Below are 24,216 nucleotides of genomic sequence, written 5' to 3'. Positions count from 1 at the left end.
CAGCCCGTAACAGAGAAGTGATCGAATTGATGTTTCTTTACCGTCAAAATTAGCTACGTTATCGACAAACTTAATTGAGTAGTGACCGAACTATTGGTACTTTAACGTTAAAAAGATTGACAATGCTGACAAACTTTCATGTGTCGATAATCAAGTTTAATACCGATAATATTGAAAATAATTCTAATAATATGAAACAAAATATGTCCATGCACCATTTCGATTGGGCGAAAAGTAGTCATTTCTTCAAAGTCAGAACAGAAAAAAAAGATTTATGGAAGGACGTCTTGATAGTATTATTTCCTTTACAATTTTACCCAAAACTAAAAGAAATATACTGGTAAACAATTAAAAAGGTGTTTGATAGGAATGAAGTCCTTTATTTTTTCGGACTACAATGTGTACCTTATGTGTGATGGATTTGAATTCAATCAATAACTTTGAAATGTTTTCTCATATGTATACACAAAAGGGAGGACTAGTATTTGTACTTCTGTTAGAATATGTCTTCGTCCGTTTCACATGCCAAACTTTTTTCTAGTACAGTTTAAACGGGAAAATTTTGTTGAGAATTTTTTTTAGAATGACAAAATAACGAGCAAAACTATTTCTTGCAATGGCACACACAGAGAATATTTTTTTTTAGTAAAAATCAGTAAAAAAAAAATCTCCAAAATATACCATGGCCAGGACCTGACAGTTTTTAGCAGTGTACCAATGAAAATCGTCCGGAAAACTGCGCTTGCTGTCATTTTGAGGGATATTCACCTATTACCCATAAACAACATAGGTTCTCAATTACTAAAAAAAGTTTAAAAGTTAATTTCAAATCAGAGTAAACATATTAACTTCCTTATATCCAGTCGAATTTGTCTATAGGTTACACAAAGCTGGTTCTTAAAACGTTTGTATCAGGGAAAACATTTTTCTTTGACTTTTAAAACATGTAGGGAAACGGATTTCCTAACCATTCACATATAATATTCCGTATTTCTGATTTTTTGTTCGATAACGTAAATTATACGACTTTTTTTATGACTTTAGGAGACAATTTACAATTGTGCAGTGAACGGAGGCACTTATACATAACCTTATAATTCTGTTTGGAAACAAAAATAAATTCCCAATATATAAATATACATGTATGAATATACATGTATTATATGTCGTGTACATGATTGGATTTTGTAGATATGACTACCGCACAGAAAAAGTATCATGGATTTCGAGGCTTTCATATTCAAGGTTTTGAATTCTACCCTTGTTGAAAACCTGTGGAGACCTCTACAGTTCCTTAAAACATCAATTATTTTTTTGTAAATTGAGTCCCGTCTCCCTGAACATGCTAACACTTAAGTCATATCTTTTCATTTTCCTATTTTTTTCCCTGTTTGTCTCTGTTGTCTTGATTGTTGGAACGATTAGTGGTATCTAACAATATTTATGAAAACTTTCTGAGAATTATGAATATTTCTTCTGTGTCAGATATGGATCATTACCAATGATAAAATGAAATGCCGTACATCACATCTTATAGAGGTTTAAATTTCAAATATTCGTCAATAACTTAAGATATAGAGCAATTTTGTCTTCAACATTTCAAATGTTAAAGGGTACATTTGTATTTTTTACTTCGATTTGAAGGAAATTTATTTCAGTTTTTTCTGTGACAAAGTACAAGCATGTCGGTATTGCCACAATGTATGATTGACATAATCCCGGGGACATAATAAACAGATAGGTATGAAAAAGAAAAGATATGGGGTATTCTGTATCAGACGAAAGAAAAACTATTACAGTGTTGAATCCCATAAATATTCACAGTGCAAGCAGTATATAATATCTACATTGAGCAAATCGATGAGGTCATGTTTATTGTAGAAACGATGGATGCGACCCCGATAAAGTCATGATCAATGTCATTCAATCAATGAGTATTTATGCAATTCATAATGAATTTATCTGAGTCGCAGTCATTGTTTCTGTGGTAGTAAATATAAAATCGATTCGCACTGGCAATAATCGGTGATTTCTAAAATTAAATGAACCTGGATACAGAGATGCAAATAATTCTTTATAACAACTTTCAAAGAAACAATGTATAAACTACAGCATGTACAGTGCAATTCGTTCTTGTTGTATGTAAACGTAAGCTGTATTTACCTTTTAATGGAAACGAAAGTATAGAGATTATAGACGGTATAAAGAATATATGAACGCTTTTATTTTCTTTTTAGTCACTGTGACAATTACCAATAAATCAAACATTGAACATTCCTGTCCCATTGAAGAACTCTCTCGTATTTGATCATTTCAACTCCTTTGTATTTCATAATATGTGTCATGAATAAAGACATATGTTCGATTGAATAATGATTTCTTCGTAACAAATGATAGAAATTTCGGAGATCCCGTATTTGATCCTTTACCGTTAAAATGAAAATGCCAATGACAGAGGTTGATTATAAAAAAATGTTTTACTGTGTTAAAAAAACTTGTCTTCGACTTGAACAATGAAAACTTACACGTTGGACATGAAATATTTTGTCGATGAAGAAAATTAAATTATGTCACTTCTGAAATAAGTTTGTCGATAACGTAACTTATTCTGACGGTAAAGAAACGCGAATTCGATCACTACTCTGTTACGGGCTGTATGTTCTGTAGTTGAAATACGTGCAACATTGTTATATCAAGGTTGTACAGATTATACAGACATGAAATCATTTAAATCTGGTAACTAATATATCTCAGTGTCGATTTAAGCACCCGGGGTTGATGCGCTCCAGGAACTGACTCAATGGCTAAAATTTAATGTTATACAAATATGCTTGAGTGCAAAATAGACGTGATGACATGAATGATTGTTTTATGTACATTTGTGTATAAATGCTTGATTGATAGTTTCGTATAACGTCCAGTGGCACATATTTCATACATAAAATTGAGAATGGAAATGGGAAATATGTCAGAGACAACAACCCGACCAAAGAACGGATAACAGCTGAAGGCCACCAATGGGTTTTCAACGCAGCGAGGAAATCCCTCAACCGGAGTTGGGCCTCAGAATATTCAGGACGAAGGTATAATAAAAAGACTTAAATATCATGAATAATTTTTAGTAAAGTTATATTTATCTGTATTGTTAATATATATATTTTACAGGTTAGATTGATAGGGTTTTAATATGTCTTTTTTTTTCTAAAACATTTTGTAAAATGAACACACACACTATCATCAGAAACGAAAGAGTAAGACTTAATTTAATTTTTCTTATTTCATATTGTTCTTATTTTTCTGATTCAAAGAAAATAGTGCAATCAATGTAACGCAGGCAAATATAAATTTTGTAATAAATTTAAATTTCGACCTTGAAGAAAATAAGTCGAAGTGCAGCAGACTGCAGAATAAAATAACAGTTATTGTTTATAAAAAACAAGAGCACATAAAATAAAATAAAAAATAAAATGACTTGTTACAGAAAATTTAAACAAAATCTTAAAAAAAGGAACTCATATTTGCTACGCCCGTGTTACATTGTTTTTTTTTTTTTTATACCGACTTAATATATTAAATTTTATAATGAAAAGATATTTACCGAAGGTTGGGATCAACTCGAGTAAAAACTGTTTTAAAATATTTTTTTTCTATTTAGGAACTGAAAAGTGCCGATGCCTTTAAAAGTTTTATATCTTTCTGAAATCAACACCATGATTGTATAATATTTGTTTTTTTTTCTGCTACAGATAATGTCCAACACAACATTAAGAAATGTGATCTAACGTAAATATTTTTGAAGTTTTTTACAAAGAATTTGTTTTAGAATTAGTTTAAATTAAATGTTATTAGCCAGTATAGCTTTCACCTTAAGTGATATAGCTCAGATGTTGTCTGGTTCCGTTGTGTCCTTGATTTAACAATAGTTTACAAAATATTGATATTTTGTTAAGTAAGTACGTATGCACTGTAAACAAGTCTACAATATTCCGTTCACGCATTCATGTTTTCTCATTAGCGGAAGGTTATAGGGAAAGTAGACTGTAGTATTACATCTCACGTTTTTTTGTACCCAAGGCAGGTGAAGGAAGTCAATGTTGGAATACCTTGCTTGTAGTATATATACAAGGGTATTATTTATATGTTTATGTTTTTATGAACAACTGCAGTGTATATATGTACAATATATATTTTCTCAAACACAGGGACATATTTTCTTGAGAATTATTCGAAAAAGCTTCCACAATTTAATAGATGTGAAGTAAAATGTCGGGGGCTATGGATACTGTAAACAGACTTCGTTCAAAGATGTCATTTGACTTTAATTCCTAAAACAGAATAATAAATTAAAATATCACACATACATGTTTTGTCCAGCTTTCTATAAATATAAGAAGTGGTAAATTTAGAATGTGTCGCACATTGAAGAAAAAATACTGCTGTTTTCTCCTATATAGATCGATATATTAGAAGATGTGATATGAGTGCCAATGAGACAACTATCCATCCAAGTCACAATTTGTAAAAGTAAACCATTGTAGGTCAAAGTCTTCAACACGGAGCCTTGGCTCACACCCAACAGCAAGATATGAAGGGCCCCAAAAATGACTAGTGTAAAACCATACAAGCGGGAAAACTAACGATCAAATCTTTTATACATTTAACGCTACTCAAAAGATTTTGAAAAAGGCTGATTAGAAATTGCACGAGCAAAAGATGAAACGACACATTTTTTTTCTTTTTGACTAAGTGTCAAATAAGGGTGAAATGTGAAAACAAACTCTATATTTTAATCTTTGCTATTTTTATAGACATTTTTACTTAAAGCACACTCAGATAATGTTGATTTCATCTTTTGTTTGTTAGTATTCTTTTCTTTCTTTTTTTTTTTTTTTACAGCGGATGACCGTGAGGGCATTCTGGTGTATTGCTATCTCCTAGATTTCCATTACGTAATATTCGTTTTGGGTTTTTAACCGATCTATATCTATTTGTTGTATGTATATACAAGTAAAAAATCATTAATATCTATGCACACGCATGCGGAAGAATATCTCAAGAACGTTTGCAATCTCAAGGAACGATAACTCTGCATGAATGATTAAACATTTTTTGCGGGAAAATACGAATGCCTACTCAAATCCATTCTATTAGAAAAATTGAATTATTACAGAAGGGTGTCCACCATGCACTTTCACTGCAATATTACTAATATAGTATAATAGAATGATATAAAAATGCATGTACATTATATATACATGCAACTGTAATATATGTAAGTATTAATATAATATATAACAATAAAACAGATAAAATTGTGAATGGAAATGGGGAATGTGTCAAAGAGACAACAACCCGACCATAGAACAGACAATAACATAAGGTCACCAACAGGTCTTCAATATGCAGCAAGAAATTCCCGCACCCGGAGGCGTCCTTCAGCTGGCCCCTTAACAAATATATAAACTAGTTCAGTGATAATGAACGCCATACTAAACTCCAAATTGTACACACGAAACTAAAATAAAAAAGAGTATACTGATTTGTATCACTACAATATAATAGTCATTACGATGAGGTTGAATTCCCTGTCATTTATTTATCATCCATGCACGAACTTGTCCCATAAAAACAATATATCTGTACTTTAACCTCACTTTCAGGTATAGAGGTGGGATTTGTTTCCGTGAGGCAAGTGCTTGTCGGACCATCCACAAGAACTTGCGGTCATCCGATCTTCAGTACACCAGTCCTTTGATTTTGGTTGCTCTTTCATAATTAGCCCTTTTATCTCTCTCGATACTTCTTGTCTGAGAACTTACCCATGTTGACCACTTCGATAGATATGTGATAATGTGCCTACCATGATTGCTGGTTTTGATTAACAAAGATAATTTCAAGAATTGAAATTTTGTAATTACCATCAAAGTTATTCGAAAAATTATAATACATATTACGGATATCATTGCATGATATTATATAATTTTTTGAACGGATTATTAGAATAATCTCCTGTAACGGCTTCTGGATTTACATCTAGTCTATAAAACTAATTAACCACAGTACGACATCCAGCTGATTAACAGAAAAAGTGCACCAATAAATCACGTTATGACTGTCTGTTAGCAGAGGTCATGGCAGGGGCGGATTTTAAAGGCTGCACCAGTACCGATGAACTTTGTCACTCTATTATAAACTAATTTAGAACATTAATCCATCTAATCTTCCTTTCCATCTATAACGCAGTTTCTCATGTAAATGATTTGGGAACATGTTGCCAAGGTTCAATTCAGCACAGTCCATTATTTCAAAATTCAATTTGAAATTTCACCTTTCATTATCAATTTTTCTTAAATGATTCGATTTGCATTGCGAATTTACATTTACTAATAATTATTTCTAAGTCGCATCTACGGTCACTTTAAAGACCTTGGTAACCGATAGAATCCATGATCTTACTTCGCCGATGTATTATCTTTATTCTCACAAACGAAATTACAAAGAGATAAATGTGGAGTTATCTTCCTTTTAATTAACTTTGTAATATTTCGCCGCATTTCACAAATAGATCAAGACATAACGAGGTGAACATGGTGAATAAGGAAATTAAAAGATACAAGTAAAACTAAAACTTTCAGACAATTTTTTTTTCTCGAGAAAAGCATGACGGAAAAATACAATGTCCACAACTGAAAAAATTAAAGAAAACAAAGCAACACAAAACATTTTCTAAATAACACCTTTAGATTATAGATTTTAGAATATAAATGAGCAGAAATCGAAACTAATTTGATCCACCAATTTATTCATTTCTTCTATAGAATTTTTTTTTGCAGATATTGTATGAAACCAAATATGGTAAAGCTGACAATTTTCAATGTGGAGTGGCTAAATAGTCATACACGTATGCTCCTACGGTAGATTTTGATACATCTAATTACATGAAAGGCTAAAATTTACTAAGAGACCGTGTACATAGACTCACTTTTAAAAGAAAATTCTTTATCTTATATGAAAAAAAACCCGCAAAAGTACTGCAATTTAACTATTGTCTTCCCGTACTCTTTTCGATGTAAGCTTTTCTGTATGCAGCGGCCTTAACAACTATAGACATCTTGTTTTGGTACTTTGGCATCCACACAATTCAAGTGCGAGGTGAAACATGGGATGAAGGAAAAGATTAAACACACGAGGAAGTAAAACAGTGTCAATTGATTCTAAAAGCATATCTTATTACACCAAATCATTAAACAACTGTTATGACAAAGTTTAATTTAAAGATCGAGACGCATGAAAAATAAAACAATAACAAAACAAACATGGCTATATTGCATATTCATGTTTCACGTGCTCATGATTCTGTGTCGATTGTTTATTAATGTCACTATACATGTATGTACACTTCGGCATTAAAACTCAAAAGTTAAATATTATTAGCACGAAAAGTTTGCACGGAATAAAATATGTTTGTCGATTATATACAGTCCGACAAACGTTAAGCACCACCTATTTTTATTGCATCGACACTTATTCCTTTTTAGAAAATCAATCATTCCTCGAAAAAGAGAAAATATTCATGTAGAAAACTTGCTAAAATAAACCGATAACAAACCTTAAACTTAATTAACATATATATAAAGGTTCTATGCATTTAAGTTTTGCGTTCATAGAAATAGTGTAAATTACAAAAACCAGAAACGGAATTCCAGTTCCACTGTGATTTTTACATCAGAGGCCCCTGAGGGGCCTCGGGTGTATTGCCATCGCCTACTTTTCAATTCGCGCAAAGATCAAAGAGATGCATATATAATTAGTTTTGGAATAATAACCGACATTATAGACCCGCGGACCTATATAGTGCAGAATAAAATTCCGTATCACTTCTTTTAAATTCATGTTTTCAATGGATACTCAGTTTTTTTAATTTTTCTTAATGCAAAATTTATAATATGAAAATGTTTTGTCGTTAGAAATATTTGTATTTTAATCAAACGATCATCAATATCAAAAAATTGTTGTTGCGGATGAATACCACGAGTGCGCAAGAGGGCAAGAGCGAGTGTGTAGAAAATCGAGAGGAAATCAATTCACACATTTATACACAGAAAGGTAATTATGTTTCAATCATTTGATTTGGAGTAACCTTTTTAAACCGTTTGTAGCATATATTTGTCTATAATATTAACGTAGCAAAACCAGGAAAATTTAATCTGTCATAATATTAAAATAAATTATCAGGTCACGTCCCCCGCAGCCATTTTGAAAATACCAGCAGATTGGGTAGGAGTAACAAGAACCTGCAAGGCCTTTAAAGATAAGGTTACTATTTGTGTATTTTTTATAACAACAATTTGTTTTTATAAAGATCTCAACAATTTTTTGAGTTAAATTTCTTTCCTTCGTAAATAACAAGTAGATTGATCAGTTGGACACACACACGGAACTATTTTCTGTTTTTTAAGATACTGTTTCGGATTTTCGCTCCTTCTCCGACTTAGTTTGTTGCATTAGTATATATGTGACTATGTCCCCTTGACTGGAAAATACGCGGAATTTGTAATGACTTTGTCTATGTAAGTAATTCTAATATATAATTATTGGTTGAATTTATTGTTTATATAATATTCAGAGAAGACTTTTTCTTCTTCCTATAGAGTTGGACTCTTTTTGAGTGTATATTAAAGACTCTTGCTCGTAAAATCAAGAGTCTTACTTTACACTGAAATGTCAGAATTTGGGTTAATCACATTTACTGAATTACTATAGATATATTGGGAGAAACCTTACAGTTTTGGAGATATAAATATAGATTAACTGTCCTGTTTTTTTAAGTCTTCCTTAGCTTGTAGTATTGTATTATTTTGACCATATATGACATGTATCGCCAAAATTATATGATAATTTGATGACATACTTGTGCTTATTATTCTCTACAGCATTATTTAATTTAAATGTGTAACCATATCCATGTCAAATTTTAGTAACTTATATTAGACATTTGTTCACACATACATGCATATGTGCATATGAGAACTTGAATTGAGCAAATATGATTAGTTAATTATATCTATAGATGAGAAATATCAGTTAACTTTATCTATGAGGGAAGCAAGTTAACTCGTACCATGTTAACTCGTACCAAAAAAGTTAACTCGTACCAACGAAAAGTCGTACCACTGGGAAGTCGTACCATTAAAAATATTTTCAAAAAAACGAATGTTTTATGGTGTTTTTTCTTTGTAAACTTAATGAAAAGTTGAATTACTGGTATTTTATACTGGATTTTAATGAAAACTTAGACAAAAATACGTTATTTTCTTAATTACCCTGCTAATTAATATTACATGTATATTCCTTTGTAAGCCTATAACTGGCCATTCACAATACCATTATTCACAATACAGATGGACTGTCAAACTCGTAACTCATAAATAGAAATAAACATAAAATATTATGCTGCCAACACTACCATTACGTCTACTGGCTATTCACAATACCATTAGAACCATAATTAACAAAAATTTACCGGATAGACAGTCAAACTCATAAAATGAAATAAACGCCATGGCTAATAAATAAAAAGCCAAGCAGGCAAGTAATAGCACACAAGACCGTGACAACATAGCGAACGAAAGACTAAGCTGAGGATGATTTTAGGAACCATTTCATATATAAATAAGTTGGTACGAGTTTGCATTGGTACGAGTTTTTTTTTAGTGGTATGAGTTAACGTTGGTACGAGTTAACAATGGTACGGGTTAACTATAATTCATCTATGAATGCACCCATGAGATCTTAAATTGAGCAAATATGATCAGTTATATGTTGAGTAAAATTTGAGCTAGATCTACTCAATTGAGTTAGATATATATCAATATTGAGACTAATCTAAATGGTTATTTGAGCACACATGAGCCTATTTATACTATTGAGAGCAATATTGGGATACTGCATGAGCAAACTAAGCAAATCTTTATTGAGACAAACCTATGAGCGCTATATTTTTAAATTTGTTCTTGACAATTTTTTGTTTATTTTTAAAAAAAATATAGGGACAACAGAGTTGGTGTATGTGGGTTCGATTCCCACCCTAGGCATTCATTTATATTGGCTGGTGCAAAGCGGGCAGTTTAGCTTAGTGGCCCCACACTGACTCTGTTGTTCATATGTTACTTAAAAAAATTAGGCGGCATCGTTCAGGTCTTGCCATCTTTATTTTTCTATTCGAAAATCAGACACAACAAAACCATTGAATAATTGTGAAAATTATACCACAGATAACTATGGTAAAACTTTAATTGTTTTTGGCATATTTAAACTTGGCTGCCATCCAAGATCTAAAACGTTTTTATATTGATGAATTATATATATCAGATTTGGATTCTTTTGGTTACAAAACATTTTGGATGGTACATGTAGGTAGCGGCCAAATCTTTATTCCTAAAGGCTTAAAGCTTTCAGGTCTGAAAATTGCCCAAAATCATCACATTTTGACAAATTTGGAACATAAAATGTACTTTTATGAAAAGAACTGATTTATTGAGTGTTAAGACTTTTGAAATAGACCCAAATTACGAACCAAATTGAGAACTTTTTGGAGTTTTATAGTTTAGGCTATTTTGGGCAATAAGTGAAACTTGTCCTTTGAATCAGTGGTTTCACAATAACCATTATATACTAAGTATCTGTTAAAAGATAGCTCTTTCACAGTACATTGTTAAACTTAAAGATAAATATATACCGACAATGACCAATATTAATGATGGAATGAGATTATACATGTATATATACTGTTTTATATTGTTACATGTACATTACATAAATGAAAATTAAAACCAAACAGTTGTCATTATTCATAAAAAAAGAAAAGGGAGGTATGATTGGTATAAATCAGGGTTGGCAAAAACCCAGTTTTATGAGTATTGCCCAGCCCAGTGGGAAATACTGGGAAAACCCGGGTTTTACTGGGTTTTAGTGGGTAATACTGGGCAATACTGGGTAATATAAAATACTGGTCTAAATTTTATAGAGGATTCAGTGATCAAACACAAATGTAATACATTTGAGATATATATACATTTTTAACTTGTTTTAATTGTCTAGATTGGTTAAACTGTCATTGACTGTAAATATAAAGCAAAACATTTTTTTTTTTTTAAATATGTATAACTCTTGAAGTAAGAAAAAAAATACATTTAAATAAGGTATATGTACTGTCACTAATGTAATAAGTAATTATTCAGATTAGAACACAAATTTGTTTATGTACATGTAACAATAATCAGCCCTTTCAATTCTATAAATGTTAATGGCATGACCCTTTAGGTTGTTTATTTAGCAATATGAATGTATAACAATTAAAATAACAATTCACTTAAAAAATGCATTTTTATCAAATTTTGGATTACTGAAACAATGCTTGGAAATTACATATAAACAAGGTATCATTAAATGTGCAAATCTTGTATTCTGCTTACATATATATAGAATAAATGAAGAACCGACTGAAATTGAATTTTTCATTCTACTAGAAATGACTCAATGGTTATCTGTATAAAAAGTATATATTTAGCTGTGATACTATAACATTACACCAAGTCGTGTTAAAATAAGCTTAAAAAATCATATTGCCCAGAAATGCCCAGTATTACCCATTTCTGGGTGTATTGCCCAGCCCGGGAAAACCCGGGTTTTCCCACCCGGGAATTCCCGGGCGGGTAATACTTTGCCAACCCTGGTATAAATCAGACACCAGCTCTAGACAAAATGATGAAAAAGAAATAAAGCTTATAACCATACAACATTTTTACAATCAGAAAAACCTAAGAGTTGAAAAACTATCCAAATGTTGTGATATTCAATTAACAAAAATACCATCATTAGCAAATGGCTATCTACATATAATACATTGTAATATTTACAATGAACCATTTAATAATTAAAAACCAATTGTTCAAAGAACAATTGAAGGTCTTTCCACAAGTGAAGATCTATTTTATTATCAAAATATTAAAAATCAATCTAAAATGTCAGTTCCTATGGCTTTATAATATATAAATATGAATTTAAAGCAAAGGTCAAAATCTAGAACGTGCAAATTACCTATGACCTTGACCTCAATTTCAAGGTCATAAACCAAGGATCTCAAATCAAAAGACCCTAGGTCTTTATTATGTATGGTTAATGAGTTATATGACTTTACGCATAATTCTAAATATAAGATGGGCAAAAACTCCTAGTCCGTTTGATTTCTATAAATCTTCAGAAAATGAATCTTAAAAGTTCATTTTTACAAATAAATATTTTTTTTCTTCATGTATGTTAATGTATGATATATACGAACTCTGACTATGAATAACATAATTTTGAACCAAAAATCAAAAAAGTTACTCATTAGGTCTCTATGTTACTTCTATTGTTTTTAATATTAAATACTCAATGGAGTAAGTATGAGTAGTGTAACAGCCTTCCATTCAAAACAAAAACATAAGACATGTGCTTTAAACCTGTTTCATTGTACCATGTGACTTTACTCATTTGAATAACTCTGACAAGCATTCAATTAAGTCATGTGATAACTGAGCTTTCTGTATAAATGATTTTGTATTTTTCATTGTTCTATGACTCACATAAGTCCTTAGTAATATTTTCCACTGAACATTACTAGTATTACATTTAAAAAAAAACTTCAAAGTACTTTTTTTGCAAAATTCAGTTTAGAAACAAAATTTTGTGAAAGATATAAAACATATTTGTTAGTTATTTATGGAAAGTTTTATCTGCTTACTTTGATCAATTTGAGGAAAACCAAACACAAAATACTCACAACAAATTTATTATTAAGGCCATTCATAATCTTCAGTCTCATCTCCATCACTTAAATCATCATTCTCACTTTCGCTTTCAATTTCAGAGTCTGATTCAATATGAATGATTATTTTTTGAATTTCATCCTGTATAGCATCCTTTTGCCAATATTTTGGTTCAATATTGTTTTTTACATGATTGCATGAATTGAACCATGTTGCACTATTTATCTGTTCAAATCCTTTTTGAATAAGGGATTTCACATCATTTTGTTTAAATGTAGAGTTTTCCTGACCAACAAATCCCTTTAAATTTCCCCAAATAAGTTCAATAGGGTTAAACTCGCAGTGATATGGTGGGAGTCTTAGAACTTCATGTCCTTTCTTTTTCAAAAATTCATCAACCTTGTATACAGGGTCAATTTTTTTGGATTTAATAATTTCATATATCTTGGGTTTGGTTTTTTTCATGTCAAATTCAACACCAAGTTTATTTAAAAAGTCAATCATGTCACCTTTTCTGGAATTAGATGTGGGAGGTTTTGTACCCTCGACACGCACACTATGATATGACGCATTGTCCATTACTATTAGACTTTTTTTTGGCAAAGCTGGAACTAATTGTTTTTCTATCCATTGTTCAAAAATTTTGCTGTTCATCTCCGTATGGTAATCTCGTCCGTCCGTACTGATACCCTTAAAAACTAAATCACATCCCTTTAAAAAACCCTTTTCACACCCAGCATGCAAAACAACGAATCTTTGACCTTTACCTAGGGGTATTTTTCTGTTTTTTTGCATCTTCTGAACTAGTCCATTGATGGGAAGTTGTATGGTTGGTATCAACCCAAGTTTCATCCAAATAAATAACAGTATAACCTTCTTCACGCTTTTTCATAATTGTTCTAAGATATTGTATGCGTTGGTTAACAATGTCCTTTCTTTCAACTAAACCTTTTCTGTTTTTATCCATTCTCTTATATCTAAAGCCTAACTCATGCAGAGTTTTCCATAACTTGTATTTTGATAAACTAATTTCATGATTTTTTTCCAAAAGTTGTTTTAATTTTTTTAATGTCACACATTGATTTTTCCTAAATAAATTATGCACAGTAGTTTTTATCAGATCTTTGTCAAACTGATCAATTTTGTCCTTTATAGTTGACACACTTTTTGACTTCAAGATTTCTTCTGAACCAAGCATTTTTTTTATAAAGCTTTCACTAACTTTCAAACAGTGGGCAGTTCTTTTTGTGGTATTATGCCATGAATGAAATGGAGCTCCCCGCTTTGACTCGGCAAGAAAATAGTTGAACACTTTCAGAATTATATCCTTTTTTTCTTTAGAAATTTTTGGAGGCATGTTAATTCCTTTCTTTATTCATAAGTAAGGGAGACAATGCATAATTTAAAAACAATATTAAAAAAGGCCTCTTTAAATAATAAAGGTATTTTGGGTTATATGTTATCTAATTTTATTTTCATTTTTGAAAGTCATAATTTAGCTGGGTTTTTTTTCAAGAAAAAGGTAAATATCAGATATATTCTGTAAATAATTATTAATAAAACTTTTTAGAGCCTCTCCATTTTGTTACTACTGTCACCATGCTTAAAGCATGAAAAGCTTGCTTAATTTCTTTCAGAAGGTATAAATTTATAATCAAATTAAGGTTACAAAAAAAGTTTAGAAAGGAAAAAAAAATAAAACATATGTTTATAACATTTTTTCCACTAATAACATCTTTGTAGATAAATGTAAGTTCATTTATAAAATCATAAAAAAAACTTAGATGATGGTCATTTTTCATAACATGTATAGTGCCTTTAATATTCAAATGAGTAAAGTCACATGGTACAATGAAACAGGTTTAAAGCACATGTCTTATGTTTTTGTTTTGAATGGAAGGCTGTTACACTACTCATACTTACTCCATTGAGTATTTGATATTAAAAACAATAGAAGTAACATAGAGACCTAATGAGTAACTTTTTTGATTTTTGGTTCAAAATTATGTTATTCATAGTCAGAGTTCGTATATATCATACATTAACATACATGAAGAAAAAAAATATTTATTTGTAAAAATGAACTTTTAAGATTCATTTTCTGAAGATTTATAGAAATCAAACGGACTATATTTATTGTTTACGCACCCTTTCAACAAAAATTTATAAGTAACGGCATGTCGCAACTAACAATTTAGTGAAAATAAGATGTAGATATGTTATAAGGTTTTGAAAATAAGTAAAAATAAGCCAAAATAAAAAATTTAGAATATGACCTTGACCCTTGACCTTGACCTAATTTTCATTTTTTTGGACCAAGGATCTCAAATTAAAAGACCCTAGGTCTCTATCACTTATGGTTTACCAGTTAGAAATGCAAATCACTTATATCAAATACATAAGGGGGAATAACTCTCATATGGAGTATCAGGATAGCTTCGGTTAAAACTACACTCCGAATCCTGAAGATGTAACGAGCAATTTGGTAAAATAAATTTGTCGTAATATTTTACGGTTGCGAAGGAGTAGTGGCCACAAGAAAAACAGTGTTTGGGGAGATAACTCTTACTGCACGGTTGTCAGTTTTAAAGCGTATAAACTATACGATATCATATTCCAAATATCTAAGCGACATCTTTTGAAACAACAAAATTACGCAAGAAAAAAAATTAGGCGGAAGAAAAAAAAAAATAATAATCAGAACAAAATCAATAGGTCTTTCCACGGAAAGGTGGAAAGACCTAATTAGAAAACAGAACCTACAATGTACATGTATAGCTGCTAATTTAAAAAAAAATATAATGGATAAATGATTGACTGTGTTACAATAAAACCAAGATACAAATGTAACTCAGTGAAGCTATTTATGAACATTTAAAGAGTTTGTGTTGACTGCAACAAAAATCTAGAATAAGGGATAGTAATCTTGCTGTGTTAACATCCATTTAATTAGCAATTGATCCAAAAGCTAAATGTTTCAGAAAAAAGACCTGGATACTACATGTACAAACATTGTTAATTAATGCCATTTGTAGAGCAGGATCTGCTTACCCATCCGGAGCACTGAGATCACCTGTTTTGGTGGGGTTCGTGTTGCTCAGTCATTAGTTTTCTATGTTGTTTCTAGTGTACTTTTATTTGTATGCATGTCTTTTTCAGTTTTAGTCATGGAATTGTAAGTTTATTTTCCATTTATGAGTTTGCTGTTCATCTGGTATCTTTAGCCCCAAAGTTTCAATTATTTTTTTCGCCACCTCTTTCGCCAAAACAATATATTTTTCCCCACTTTATTTTTTAATTAGCCACAATAATACAATTTATCTGTTTTGATATGATGGTCTTGAACCTCTTTTTCATAGTTCAGTGAGTGACTATATAGCTACTTGAAGAATTGTTTGCTATGTTGATTCTCTATTATAAGTTATACGCTAACGATTTTTGTATGTGTGCAACTATATGGTCATAATGCCAATCTAACAGTTCTCATTTGACCAAGTAATCATTGATAATTCACAAAGTTAAGTTTCCTAGATCAAGTCAGTATCTCAGATATGATAGCATATTATATTTTATATTTGTACTATATTGTATGGTGAACATATCTGTCTGGTAGGTATAATATAAACACCTGTCATTTATCAATAATTCAACACAACTTGAGGTCCTCTGATGTTCAGTACTTCAGTACTTTGATTTGTTGTTGACAACAGTTAATCACCCGATATCATAAAAATTTCTACAAACAACCTTTTGTATGCTCGTAAATAGTAATGTCAATATTTGAGTCAATAGCATGTGTAACAACCTCTCTTCCGGAACAGTTCCATAACACGGCGTCTCATACTCTGAAGCCTTCTGAACTTTAGATGAGGAAATCTATTCCATTCATAAACAAATGTCACTCTTAAATCGCCAAGATTTTGGAAAGGTGGAACTCTGCGATTGAGATTTCTACCAATGGCATCCCAGACATGTTCGATAGGGTTTATGTATAGAGACAAGGAATGCAAAACGATAGTGTCAATGGCTTCTTGCTCTTTATACTCGGTTACAATCCTTGCCCACATGTGGTCTAGCGTTGTCGTTCATATGCAAGGGTCTTGACCATGTTGATGCAATTGTGTGATTATCAAAATAAGGGACTACAATATTTCGAAGCACCAAATCCGTATATTTCTGTTCGTTTATGTTACCTTGCAGAATATGCAAACCCAGCTAACAATGGTATAAGAGGCAATCCCATACTGTAACACCACCAGCACCGAATGCAGTCGTTGGGCAAATGTTGTTAAGGTCAAAGGCCGTTTTATTTTCCCGCAAAATTTGTATTTTGCCGTCTACTGGTCGTAACAAAAAACGACTCTCATCTGAGCAACGAATTTGTTGCCGGCTTCTCTTGTTCAAGCGTCGATGGTCTTTACCCCTATTGAAACCAGACTGTACAGTGTATGGATGTTAGGGCAGGTCTTTTGACAAAATGACATGCTATTCAGTTGCCTCTATGAAGTCCACACGGACCAAAATTGAATGTTCGAACACTAACACGACCACTCGTAGGCCAGTGGTGTCTAAGCTGTGGGGCAGAGGTTAATGAATTGGCTTTAGTACAACGGATAAGCAGTCTGTCATCACTACGGGTAGTTAAACGGGGTCGTACGGACTTTGGTCTATCGTTTACAGTTTCTATGTCAACATGACGCTGTAAAAGTCTATTAATGATGGTGTGATCAACATTGAAATGGTCTCCTAAGTTTCCAAACGGCATTACCATGCCAATTTCATGCCAACGTTTAGTCACAGATAACTTTTGATGTCTTGCCATATTACTGAATGATGTGATGAAGGTCAAATTTCCCCTGTACGGGGGACAGTAGGAAGATCATTTAATCGTATCGGAACTAGTGTATTTGTAAAAGTGCAGTTGCCCTTTAATAAAAAGTTAATACAAACTTTTAAGTTACTTGACGGGTTTATCGGAGTTCAATCTTTTTGGTCGTAATGAACTTTCTAAGTGTATGTTGAAAGCAATTCATAACACCAAACATTAATATTTTTTCGCAAAAAATATTGCCAATTATATTTCGGTGGTGCTTAACTTTTGGCGGACTGTATACATTACAAATTTATAATGGAATTAGAAAAATCGTACATATCAAGGACTTGGTTCAAGTACTTAAACTGTTTCTTCGACATGTTGACTTCGAACCAAAAGAGACACGGAAGAAAATGCCATTACTTTATAAGAAACTCGAGCCTATTCATCGGTATGATAGCTAAAAAGAAATGTAGCAAACACATACATTCTGAAATATATGTTTTAGGGACTAATATCATAAAAACAAAACCTTCTAACAGTAGTTGTTATTTCCGGTACCACCAATTAGTTATGTAATTGTACTGAAACTAAGGTTACACTGCCTTCAAGCAAAGTTGTTTTAAAGTCGGTTTAACAGTTATATATAGAAGGACTCGATAAAGAGTTAATCAACATGTACTGCTGGCATGTACATTAGTATGATAATACGTATGCTTGGACTAAATAATTGAAACTCCAAGAATTAAATTAAATAGCTCACAAACTTTCTTGTATGTCGACATCAAAATCATCAACGCTTTCCAAAAAAAATTAAGGAAAAAAATGTAGCTGTTGTAAATATCTAACAGATGTGTCCAATTGGCAATTTTTATCCAATTTCCTATTATGATATTTTGATTGAGTGTGGATTAGCATGGTGGGTGATGCATGTATAACAGGAAACGCGTACCCGTCGACACACCTGGTTTTGCTTCTTTTGTTGTTCACACGATTCTCTTAAGTTTTGTTTGTAACCTTGTTTTGCAAATTCGTAATCGATTGAAGGAATTTAAACATCAGGAAACTACTATTCTCTCTCGATTCTCTATACATTGTGAAAAGTTAATGCTCTACTTATAATGGCACATGTAGCGTTCATTATCTCAAGTTTAATGTTTGATGGGATGTCATTTCAGGTAATTTGGTCAAAATCACGGAACATATTTGTGGCCATCAGTGACACATATATTCCATAAGGTTGTGTGAATGAAAGCTATGTGGAATATGCGATAGGTGAATATATTGCTGATTTTTTTTTTTAGATCATTCAATTTTTAGCCTGCTATCTAAAGCAACAAGCGGAGCTGACTTTTTTACTTACAAGCTTACAAGGTAACTGTTCTTGAACACATTATTTTGACCTAAATCAGACTGATGTGTGCTATATGTCAAATAGTTGACATACAAAATACAAATATCATTGACTGGTTAATAAAAAATGTCACCGCGATGTATCTCTTTTGAAGCCGATGTGACGCAAAGCAAAAATCAATTAAATGTCTTGGTATCTTTGCCCTCTTTTGTAGTACATCAGTCAATCAACCATTAATTACAAATGTAAACATATATTAAGTTATGACCTACAATGTTAAAATATGGATCCTTGCCATTGTTATTATTGCCAAATATACAGTCTTTGTTTACATTTTGAACTATCCAAGTAGAAAGATATTTTAGGTAAATATTATAGCAATTTGAATGAAAAATGTGATTGATAACTAATATAAAACATCAATAACACTTCAACAGTATGAAGGTTTTTCATAGGGTCAATTATCTTGCACAATAAAGTAAGCAAACATAAAATATATTTAACAAACCATTATCAAAATGTACTTTTTATTATAAAAGATTATTTAAGAAAATATGTTTCATTAAAACAACAAGATATTTTAGTTTATTGAAAAATTATATTTATTTCTTGACTTCATAATAACAATTATATTGTAACTTACTGCTCAAAAAATTAAAAGAAAACGAGTATACTCTACAATACAAATTTTATTGTGCATCAATTTTAATGAAAAAAGCAGGATTTTTTTTTCAGTTGTCAACATATTTCTTCAATGGAATACGACGTCAGATAAGGTACCAAGGGCGCAATCTTCATCCAAAGTCGATGAAAAACAGACACAACGATCATATAAAAAAACGACAGAAGGACCTTTAATAGGATACCACCTACCGCCAAACAACAGCCACACAAAGCCAGCTCCTTCCACAGCTAGCAAATGACTAAGCAACTCGACCAACACTACCAACATGATTTGACTGAGATGCTCTGAAAGGTAATCAGTTTCGTATTAATCATCACAATACTCATTTTAAATGCCCCATTTAAAATGTTGTATGCCAGATGCACGTTTTATCTACTACGAAACTTTCGGAGATTGTAACTTTAGATAAATATGTAACAAGTTGTAGGTTTAGCCAACTATTAACCAGGTTTAACCCACCATTTTCTTCGGAAAATGCCTGTGACAAGTCAGGAATATAAAAGTTGTTTTACATGCGTCCCGTTAATCACTGTTAAAAAAGTCAACTGTTTGATTTTGTCAGTCACCCTTTCATGAATTGACTTTGGTGTTCGGTATTTTCATTATACATTTTTATTGATTACTTCACGAACATTGAACACTATCTCTTGCAAAAAGGTAATGGCGTATAAAAAATCAAAATTCTTCCTTTCTGTAAATAAGCAATCATCCTAATAGAAACGATCAATGCTTTCCCATCTTACCTACTTTTTTTTAATATTTGATGTTTTTTTTTCAGAAATAAAGAGGAATATTTAGTTTCATTAAAAACGTTTGAGAAGGATAGCTGTTACATTGACGAATTGACAGAATAATTTGTGTACTTATTATATGTTGATGTGAAACAACGCTGTGAAGAATACTTCTTACAAGTGTTTGTTCATTTAAACTTTAACTGGAGTAATACAACATTGTCATACAACTTCAGATAAAAATCAAACTGGTTCTTTGACCTTTTTCTACTGACGTTAACTTGTGAGTAATGGATTCCTGCCACTAAAATTATTATTGCCAAGTATGTCTCCCTGTGTTCAATCTAATAAAATCCATATAGAAAGAAATTACTTATAATTATTCAGAATACTTTGGACGTTCATTTAATTATTTCATAGAGTTTAAAGTGAAATTGTTGGTATCTAATAAAACAACGTGAACATTAAAACGAGGTTTTAGAGATTAACATACGGTTTTTATCAACAGACAAGTGTTTACCATATGTCATAGCTTTCATCTTAGACCAGACAAATTGCAAATAATTATTACAAGATCAGAACCTTTACATGATAATTTGAAATTATATTTAAATGTCCTAAGTCAGTTGCCTGTAATTCATTGGTCTTCACTCAGCGTCCTTTATTTTCTTGTCACACATTTTGTTTTAAGTTATTTCAACCCGTAAATGTTTAAATTTTACTTTTTTCATAAAGAATAAAAAATCACATAAAAGTCTCTCATTGGACACCGTTAACTTTTTTGGTCCTGTATCCACTTATTCCAAGACAAAATGTTGCAAACTGATAATAGGCGTTAAGAAGCCATGCAAAAAAGTTAAATCATAAAAAAACTGAACTCCGAGGAAATTCAAAACGGAAAGTCCATAATCAAATGGCAAAAGTAAAAGCTTAAACACATTAAACGAATGAATAACAACTGTCGTATTCCTGACATGGAACAGCGGTATACTACTGTTGCCTTTATTGGAACAGGCAGTTTTGTATGTAGAAAATGGTGGATTCAACCTGGTTTTATAGCTAGCTAAATCTCTTAGCAAACAAGTCAATATGAAGAAAAAACATCGAATAAAGACGTTATTTAAATTTTAAAAGAAAAACTAATGAACAAGTTTATTTACTTCAGAAAATAGATCTCAAAGTAGAATAAAATAAATAAGGTAATAGATCCCAGATATCTATAATACTAAAATAACGAGGTCGAATTTGTCAGCCGTCATCGGGTAAAAACGACAAATCAAAGAATTCAACTTTATATATAGCTTATATAGGACAATGGTGTAGATTAAAAATTACACTACTGCAGACCCTTTTGTTTTCCACATAATTAATATTGCCAATAGTAAACAAGTTCCGGGTCGAATCCGATACCGATACCAATAGTATATTCATCTGTTACCTTTTACCTTATCTGTACGTTCTGTATCTGACAGGCGCACCACCAAACGCTGTATTTAGGATTTGCTATATACACGGTAACACGGGACATAATCACAGGGTTAACACTACTAAATTAAATCATTGTCAAATTGTTCCCTATTACAGTATTTCAATCAGTAAGACTTTCTAAGATAACAATACGAATTCTAAAAATCTGGACTTAAAATAAGGCATATAGGTACAGTTTTCTATTTGTTAGCGGACATGACGTAAAACAGCGAAAAAAAGAATTCAACTTTAGTTATAACTAACATAGGACAATGCTGTTGATCAAAAATACTCCATTCCAGGACCTTTTGTTTTCCAAAAAAATAATATTACCAATAATTGATAAGTTCCAGGTCGACGGTTTCAAACAGAAAGATTTTGAAAGCAGAGAAAACTGTGTATCTTATAATAGGCATGACTTCATCAGATGACAATACCAATACTAAATAAGGCTTACGCATAGTTATATACTTTAATTTAGTCACGGACCAGGGATATCACGGGCGTGTTCTAGTTCTATTTAAAAACAACAAGCTACTTACTCTTCTCTATAGGTTTCACATACAGTACAAGAGGACTGAAACAGGAACACTATTTATATACTTTAAATTAACTCTCAATTTTCTCGGATATAGATTCTTACTTCATTATTTGATATAACAGAAAGAATAAAGTAATTTCGTTTCATGTCTTTTACCTTCCCGAAAAACAACTTTCAGAATAATAAATACACTTTGCCAGTTTAACATATTATATAATTTCCTTTAAAGTCAATAAAAGGGGACGGAAATTACCAAGAAGGGAATCAAAACAAATAAGTTTAAAGATTGTGACGAAGTCATTGCAATAAATCAAACAAACCGAAATAAACAATCTACAAATCACTACATTAAAGCTGAATAAAGGCAGCAGTAGTTTACCGCGGTTGAACAGTCATAAATCGATTAAGCACAAACAAATCCGGGTTACAAACTCAAACCAAGGAAAATACATCAACTACAAGAGGAATTCAATGGAACAACAGAAACACTGAACTACAGCAATAACAAACGCCAATATCAAGACTGAGCAACATAAATTACCAAATCGGGAGTTATACCAGGTGTCCCTGAGTAGAAAGAATACCAATTCCAATTTAGCGTATGTAGACGAAATAATTACGATTTTCATACTTGGGTAAGTCTGCTACGGATGATCCCGACAACAAAAGTATGCGTGTTATACACAATTGTGTAGGAAAACCAATTTAAATTTCCGTCATGTCAAATTTTAGTGGGGTTGACAACCGAGAAATCGGTATAATAACGGAATTTCGCGACTGACTGACACTTTTCAAAAAGTGCGAGTTAAGTACCTTGTGTTATACTAAGGTATAAAGGAAGAAAAAAAAATCTGAGACAAGTGCCTGTGTGCAAAATATATTATTTGAAATCATAATAATGGAAATAAGTTTACTGTGTAGTATGTATTGTTATACTCTCTAACTGTGAGGTTAATAGCAGTATGGACAACTGCCTTTTTTGAGTTTTTCATCCTGCCAAACAGGTTATCTTTCTCTTAAGTGTACATCTTTTATTATCTTAATAAAAACATTGTATATTATAAAAGCTTGTACACAGAAAGAAGCATATCCGAAATGCTTATGTGATGACCTAGAATATGAAGGTTGAATGAACATTTGATTGCATATTGTAAAATTTGATAGTTTTTAAATGTATTAAAAATGATACGAGTTTGAGAATTGTGAAAGAACTAGATCAAGGCTGCGTCAAAAAAGCTAGTTCATTGTATTTTGAATTTTTCTTTTTAGTTTAATTAGGATATTCCTGTACACTGCAACCGGTCGACTGAAAGAAAATCTCAATATTTAAACAATGTTTTTTTTGTATTAATTTTGTTTTTGTAAAGATTCCTTTAATTGATGAGAAAGAAATATGAATTGGTAAAATGTCAGAATAAAACTAAAATGCGTCTTACTTCATGTCAGAATTTTGAAAAAAGGATAATGAACGACCGAAATCGATAGTTTGACAACTGAAGGCGATATACAAGCAAGAGACAATGAAATCGATACTTTGAAATATGTTTCACTTAAAAGGAATTGTATCGCTGTGTTGAAGACCCATTGGTGACCTTCGGCTGGTTTGTGCTCTTTTTTCGGGTTTTTACCTCTTTGACAAATTCCACATTTCTATTCTCAATAATACTACATATCTTTTTGTCACCATACATTTGTGCCTCAGCACACTAGTGACATGTGTTGATTTGATGTGAACTAATATGGCGGCTGATTCATGGAAAGCAAGAGACATATATCTTGTCAATGTACCCGGTCTTTCTCCTTTCCGATATCATGC

At 31.5% G+C, this 24,216-nt stretch overlaps 1 long non-coding RNA gene across 3 annotated transcripts; it reads left to right on the top strand.

Moving 5' to 3' along the window:
• Nucleotides 1–2,661: 2,661 nt before the first annotated feature.
• LOC139512108 (uncharacterized) lies at nt 2,662–20,893 on the top strand. Of its 3 annotated transcripts, none has more exons than XR_011662159.1 (4): nt 2,662–3,083; nt 18,801–18,996; nt 19,712–19,952; nt 20,440–20,893. It is a non-coding gene; the product is annotated as an uncharacterized lncRNA (long non-coding RNA). The 3 variants fall into 3 exon arrangements; XR_011662158.1 differs by having other exon boundaries at nt 18,927–18,996; nt 20,440–20,885; XR_011662160.1 differs by lacking the exon at nt 18,801–18,996 and having other exon boundaries at nt 20,440–20,880.
• Nucleotides 20,894–24,216: the final 3,323 nt, after the last annotated feature.

This window comes from Mytilus edulis, chromosome 2, assembly GCF_963676685.1.
Source record: "Mytilus edulis chromosome 2, xbMytEdul2.2, whole genome shotgun sequence".
Classification (NCBI taxonomy): domain Eukaryota; kingdom Metazoa; phylum Mollusca; class Bivalvia; order Mytilida; family Mytilidae; genus Mytilus; species Mytilus edulis.
Note: the sequence above shows the minus strand (reverse complement) of the source record. Positions and strands in the feature narration are given on the sequence as shown.